Genomic DNA, 7,095 nt, shown 5'->3' with positions numbered 1-7,095 from the left:
AAATTTTTTTTTTTTTTTTTTTTTTTTTTTTTTTTTTTTTGTCCTTTTTGAGACCGGCGTCACCGCACTCAGCCAGTGAGCACTGTGAGCACACCGGTCATCCCTATATAGGATCCGAACCCGCGGCGGGAGCGCTGCTGCGCTCCCAGCACCGCACTCTCCCCAGTGGGCCACGGGGCTCGGCCCGACAGGTTTCTAATATATTTTAGTCACCAAAAATTACTAAAAATCATACTTCAATGGGGTATGCATCACAGTGACATTTCACTTAAATAACATAGAACAAGATGTTTGTCAAGTCCAGGTTGTCTGACAATAACACCAAAGGAAGTCAAAGAAGAAGGTAACATAACTAGTGCCTTCAGGCATGGCTACACGGAAGATGACTCAAGTCTTAAAAGACTAGCAGAGGTTGGGAAAACTGAAGGGAACAGTGTTATCATTTCCAGCAAGATGTGCAGTATGAATGAAGATTCATAGACAAAGCCCATACTGGACAGAAAGAGCTATGAACAGACAGAAAAGAGTAGGTGTCATGCAGAATAGCACTGAAAAGTCTTTGTAGTAAAAGGAGGAAAGAAAAAAAAATTTTTTTAAAGTCTAAAAATGTGATTTCCCCCTTTGTACTTAATTTTTACCCAGCAATACAATTTGTTTTTTATTATCAAATTTATTGTGATAGCAATGCAGGTCACAGTCCTGATGAACAGACAGAAAAGAGTAGGTGTCATGCAGAATAGCACTGAAAAGTCTTTGTAGTAAAAAGAGGAAAGAAAAAAAAAATTTTTTAAAGTCTAAAAATGTGATTTCCCCCTTTGTACTTAATTTTTACCCAGCAATACAATTTGTTTTTTATTATCAAATTTATTGCGATAGCAATGCAGGTCACAGTCCTATATTCATAACCTTTGGGAAAAGTGTTTCAGAATTTTTTGGATATTATAAAGATAATATAGTGCATATACAATCTATTACACAACACACCCAGCTGGATCTGTGGCTATACTGCGTAATCAAACATTTCCTGAGCGAAACATGTAATTACTCATACAACGTAGAGTAAATAAAGAGTATAAAGTCTTTTCTATTTTTCTATTCAAGTCATTTCAGGTCCGATTTTGCCACCAAACTAGTTCACATCAGGTTTCACTAACAAAAGTTAAAAGAAAAAAACCAACAAAACAAAATACATCTATTAATTTTCAGAACTTTTTTTAGATTTTACACTTGTGTTTAAGGTACTGAACATGTATATTTTAAAACTTCAAGATCTAAACTACAATAAGAAAAAAAAGCAGAGATAGGTAGTCCAGAAAGTTATATTACAGAAGTATTTAACTCATTTAAGTTATATTTAGTTTAATTTAAAATTATATTTAAACAAAAATACTGGAAAAATTTGGTCAGAAAAAGAGAAGCCGGGGCTATCCTTGGTTGGGAGGTGTACAGGTATGGCCAACCTGTGCATCCATAATGTTAGCAAAGAGTGGCACATGGGATGAAGGTGCCAAAATTGTCAGAAGTGTTTTAGGGGCTAAAAGATACCGGAGAGAATGAAAAATGAACTTCTCTCCCATCCTTTTCAGGAGGGAAGCATGCACCTGAATGTGGAAGGCAAATCACAAATGCAGCTCTGTCACCCACTTTCCAGTCACCTGAAAACCTAAATGAAATTCAGCATAGGTTCTGATAAATAGATCATGTACAATTTCAAGCCCCTTCCTAACTATGTAACATCTGCCCTGCATTGAAAAAAAGGAAGGGGTAAAGAAAGGAAGATAGAAAAACAGGAACTCGTCACTTGTTACTTATGTCTGAATTACTTTAAGGAGAGATAAAAATACCTTATATTCTAACATCAGAGACTTAAAAAACAAAATGCAAGTTCTCGTATAAAGATAATGGTTGTAATAGATGAATCTTCACAAAAGACTTTGCTAAATGCAGGCCCTTGATTTTGGGGGAAGGAAGTAAGGAGACCAATAAGAGTTCAAATACATTTGCCAAGAGCAAAAAATAGAAAAATGAGACTAAAAACAAAAAATAAATCAACAAACACTTTTCAGGTGGCCCAGCATTGCCCAGGTTCAGTGCTGATTATGTTCAACAGGGTTGGATGAAGAAACAGACTCTACATAGAGATTTTTAGTAATTCACAAGCCAATTCAGATTGTTCTGATTACATAATATGCATTTAAAAAAGTATACCTTTATTCACACACAGGCAAAATGAACAAACACAAGTTACAGTATATACAGCATGACCCTTAACTCATAAAAATATGAAATGCATGTGTATATTTATATATAAAGATTAAAAGTGTATACATTAAAACACTAACAGTTATTGCTGGAATTGCCAGTAATATTTATTGTCTTCTTGATAATGTTGTTCCTAAAGTTCTATAATTAATATGTACTATTAAGCCATAAAAAATGTGAAAATTTCTAATAGATTCCTTTCTTCAGAAATGTATTAATGGAGCTATCATCATCATATCCTGTTTATTCTCAACTAAACAGAACTACATTTATGGTGTTTGAGAAAACAATCATTGTAGGACAGAAGAAACCCATACCAGGCATAATCATAGTGTCCTGGGAAATTTACTTACAGTACACATCCACTCTGATTGACTTTATCGCTGGGGACCCCAAGCCATTCTCTGCTTTACAGTAATACCGGCCTCCCTGGTGTCGCTGAATATTTGTAATCCTCAAAGTCTCATTGAAGACACTTGAGTCTTGGAATCTGTCAGAGGCACTTCCTGCTGTTTTGGTCCACCTGATCTGAGCAAGCATCAACAAAGATTGTTACTTTAGGTTGGTTTTCCCCCAGAAAAATCAAATAGCAATTACTCATTTCAAGAGTTCATTTTCAGAGCTGCTACATTGCCTTTCCTGTCAAAATAATTTTTAAAAAATTTAAAATTTGTATACACAAAGAAATTATAAAATTTTAAATGTAATGTCATCATCATATAGTGTATATAATTCAAATTCAATTGCATAGAATTCATCAATTAGATAAAAGGAGTTAAACATCAGTAATACACTGAAAATATTGGTTAGTTTCACTTTTTATTGAGCATTTAAAATTTTCATTTATATTTTCCAAATCTTGTAAGGTACTTTTTCCTTTTTTAGTAAAGGTAGGCTATCTATCATTTTCTTTTTGGACATTCTTCATTATTTTATCTTAAATTTCCTATTTGATTTGGATAGTTTAGGCATATTACCATAACGGCTTATTGAGATTATGTATAATTTTACACACCTGATTGTTAAAAGTACTTTTTAATTGTTTTGCTTTAATAAGCTCACAAATGATTTGTCTATTTTAATAGTTAGAATTCTTGTTACATCAATAATAATTTTCAAAAATATGTAAACATTTTTAAGGAGAACATGTCCATTAAACTGCCAAAATACTTTGAATATCTAAAACATTATAAACAATACATTCTTCTAAACACAGCTGTATATAACAGACCATTTTTTTCTAGCAATAATGACTGGCATTCATATTAAATTTTGTGTATTTTAGATTATCAAGCGTGAACAAAAGCCACATGCTGGTACTGCAAAGTGATACAAAACAGACAGTAAAAAGGATTTGGTTTTATTTTTCTCCTTGTCCATCCTGTATAGCATATTTTTGTTTGTTTTTATTTTAAAGTTGAGAAACAGCTAAGAGAAATCTTCTGGTTAACATGTGATGAAACATGAAAAATGAAACTAAAGACCGAGTCTTCAAAACTGAAATCTATAATACTGCCATTTCTATATCTATTCTCATATAATGTTAATTAAAATTTACAGTCTAATGGAATTAAAAATATCTTTAAAAAGTTGTCTACATCATTAAAATATTAGTATGAATATAATCATATTTGCCTTAATTATGAATGAAATGAAAATGCTTTCTGTAGTTAGAGATTAATAAAAATTCAGTAAGTTACAAAAAGGAACACATATTTATTTAACTTCTATGTGCATGGAAAATGCAAAGAAGTAAAGGACATGATTCCTGATTTCAAGCAGTTTGTAAACTTACTACTAACATGCCCATAAAAAATAGGGGTATAACAAGGGCACTGTTTGGATACATAATATTTCCATGGGGAAATCTAGGGTTCTATTTTCACTTACCCTTCAAAATATATAGGTAAACAAATAGAGAAAATTTAAGTAAATTATATATGTTTGCCTTTGTATAGAGATGCTGATTCTCTCTAAGATAATTGATATATCTGAGGTATAATCAAAGATATAAATTAAATTCCAATTAAGATACCAAGTTTTCTTTGAATATCACAGTTTAATACTAAAGTTGATTTGAAAAAAATAAGTATTTCAGAATATAAAAATAAATTTAGGGTAAGAAGAGTTATGGAAATGGCTTAGCTCTTTTAAATATTAAGAAAAATATTATTAATGTAAAATGATTAAGTTGTATAATCCTGGCATAGTATTAGATATGGTTCAGGAAAAGGGGGGAAGAAAAAGCTAGAGTGTGTGTGTGTGTGTGTGTGTGTGTGCGCGTGTGTGTGTGTGTGTGTGTGTGTGTGTGTGTGTGTGTGTGTAGAGAGAGAGACAGAGAGACAGAGAGACAGAGACAGAGAGAGAGAGAGACAGAGAGAGACAGAGAGAGACAGAGAGAGACGGAGACAGAGAGACCAAGAAGGAAAAGGAACTATGATACAGACCAGCAATTATCAAACTTTCTGGTCTTAGACACTTGTTGAGAACCTCAAATACCTTTTGTTTATTTGGATTTATATCCATTCATAATTATTGCATTAGAAATGAAGACTGAGAAAACGTTAAACTATGTGTTATCTCATTTTAAATCATATTAATCTTATGACATGTTAACATAAGTAACATTTTTAATCAGAAAATTATATCCTCCAGAACAACAACAACAAAAAAAAAAATGAGTAAAAAGAGTGGCATTGTTTTACAGTTCTGCAAATATCTTTAGTATGTGGCTTGGTGGAAAAGAGCTAGCTGGATTATCAGCTTCTGCATGCAATCTATTATGACATGATTCTTTGAAATATATGAAGATCTGGCTTCACACTGATATTTAGTAGAGTTGATAAGGGAGAGGTATTTTAATCACCTTTCATATAACTGTGGATATCCTTCTTTGAAAATATGCTAAAACTCTACAAGTGGTAGTTTCTTAACGTTTTTGCAAAATGGAACCTAAAACCCTATCAATGAACTTTTTGTACTCTTACCTTATACTCCATTGGTCTATTCTGCACTTTAAATGGATCTTTTACTCATGTGTAATTTGGTATTATAATGCATTAGTCATCAGGAAAATACAGATTCATTGGGTTATACAGACCTCCCAAGTGATGACAGATTTCACTACACAATATAAAAACGTTACATTTATTTATCTTATCACCAATATCTTCAGAATAGCCTTTCAGTGTTGGGAAACCATCATACTTATGTTGGTGAATTTGCCAAAATTCTAATTTTTCTCTTAAAAACATGTATTTTATCACTGGCAACAAGTAGAGTCAAGGTGTTTTCTTTGGGATGGTAGGCTCATTTTATTCATTTTTGAGAAAATATTTGCCACATACCCCAAGTCTGAATAACCATGGTTTGTATCACAACTATCCTTTTAAGTAACAACAGTATTCTGTGAAATAAAAGGTGGCTAGTTTAGCACAAAAATCAATCACACAAGTCCTTTTCCTTGAGGGAACCACTGAATTTTAGCAGATAAAAGAAATGCTTTGTAAATATTTTTCCGTTTTGTCACAGAACATTAAAAATATTCGAGTTTTAAGATATTAAAAACTGAAAATTTTTACTTATTTATTAAGGATATTCTTAGTGACATTGATTTCTTGTTTAATTTTTCTCTTTTTTTTACTGTGAGTGCATGATAGTGAAGAATATAAAGATTGCTAGTATAATCTGATGTCATTGCTTTGTTTTGTGCTTATGTGCCACCTGTTTTATCCACCATGTCTTTGCACCATCACTGCAAACATAACACAGTAGAAAAATAACATTTTTCTTTATAAACAGTGTAAGAATCACATGAAACCCCTGGAGATCTATGGATCTCACTTTAATGACCACTGTTTGTCAAGAGTACAGACACAGCCATACTAATAAATGAGATTTAGGATTTCATACAGGTGGCATTTTAAATCAAGACAGGAAGAGAGGATTGTTTAAAAGATTGTGTTAGAGCAACTGACTATATATTCATTAAAAAAGAGCTGTTTATCTAACCTACCCTTCACACAATATAAATTCCAGATGCAACAGAGATTTAAATGTAGAAAACTGAAACCATAACAGTTCTGTAAGAATAAAGGGAGTAATTTGTTTACAATATTGCAGTGAGCAAGGCTTTTAAAACAAACCCTAAAATCTTAAAAGTTTAATTAATATGTCAATTATTTTTTATTTATGTAAAACAGATTATTAACAATGTCAGATTTCAGAGTTAGTTTCTGTAATGTGTGTAAATACATATATTATATATAATATATGTTACACATATACATATTTCAGTGCACTAATGAATAAGCTAATAGATAAGAACCAAAAAATTAGGGGAGACAAGAGATGCATGTGGGCATTACGTAAGTGAAAAGATTCCTAACCTCTGTCATAATTTATTTGGAGACAAGAGATGCATGTGGGCATTACGTAAGTGAAAAGATTCCTAACCTCTGTCATAATTGAGAATGGGCATTACGTAAGTGAAAAGATTCCTAACCTCTGTCATAATTTATTTTATAAATAAAAACAAGTGAAAACAAATTTCATCTATTAAATAGTCAAAAATACTGATAATATCTTGTGTTGCTGAGGTTTCATACTTGGGATTGGAAGGGTAAATTGGTACAACCATCCTTTTTTGGAGGATAATTTTGTAAACTATGTCAAAAATGAAATCACACACTTTGACTTAGTAATTACCTTGTTAAAATTTACTTTACTAATATATTTGCACAAAAATACAGAAAAATAAGTCTACTGCATTTGCAATAGTATGGCATTAGAAATAACATAAATATCGAATGATAGGGGAGTTGCTATAAATTG

The 7,095-nt window shown here is 31.8% G+C and overlaps 1 protein-coding gene across 1 annotated transcript in view; it reads right to left on the bottom strand.

Moving 5' to 3' along the window:
* LOC103598221 (MAM domain-containing glycosylphosphatidylinositol anchor protein 2-like) overlaps positions 1-2,789 on the bottom strand; it is a 194,375-nt gene extending 191,586 nt beyond the window's left edge. The window contains exon 1 of the mRNA XM_008582197.1: positions 2,616-2,789. The gene's annotated coding sequence lies outside the window, so the exon portion shown is untranslated. The remainder of the gene's footprint in view (positions 1-2,615) is intronic.
* Between the last annotated feature and the right edge of the window lie 4,306 nt (positions 2,790-7,095).

This window comes from Galeopterus variegatus, unplaced genomic scaffold (genome assembly GCF_000696425.1).
Source record: "Galeopterus variegatus unplaced genomic scaffold, G_variegatus-3.0.2 Scaffold2537, whole genome shotgun sequence".
In the NCBI taxonomy this organism is placed as follows: Eukaryota; Metazoa; Chordata; class Mammalia; order Dermoptera; family Cynocephalidae; genus Galeopterus; species Galeopterus variegatus.
The sequence above is the reverse complement of the archived record's forward strand: the minus strand, read 5'-3'. Positions and strand labels throughout refer to the sequence as shown.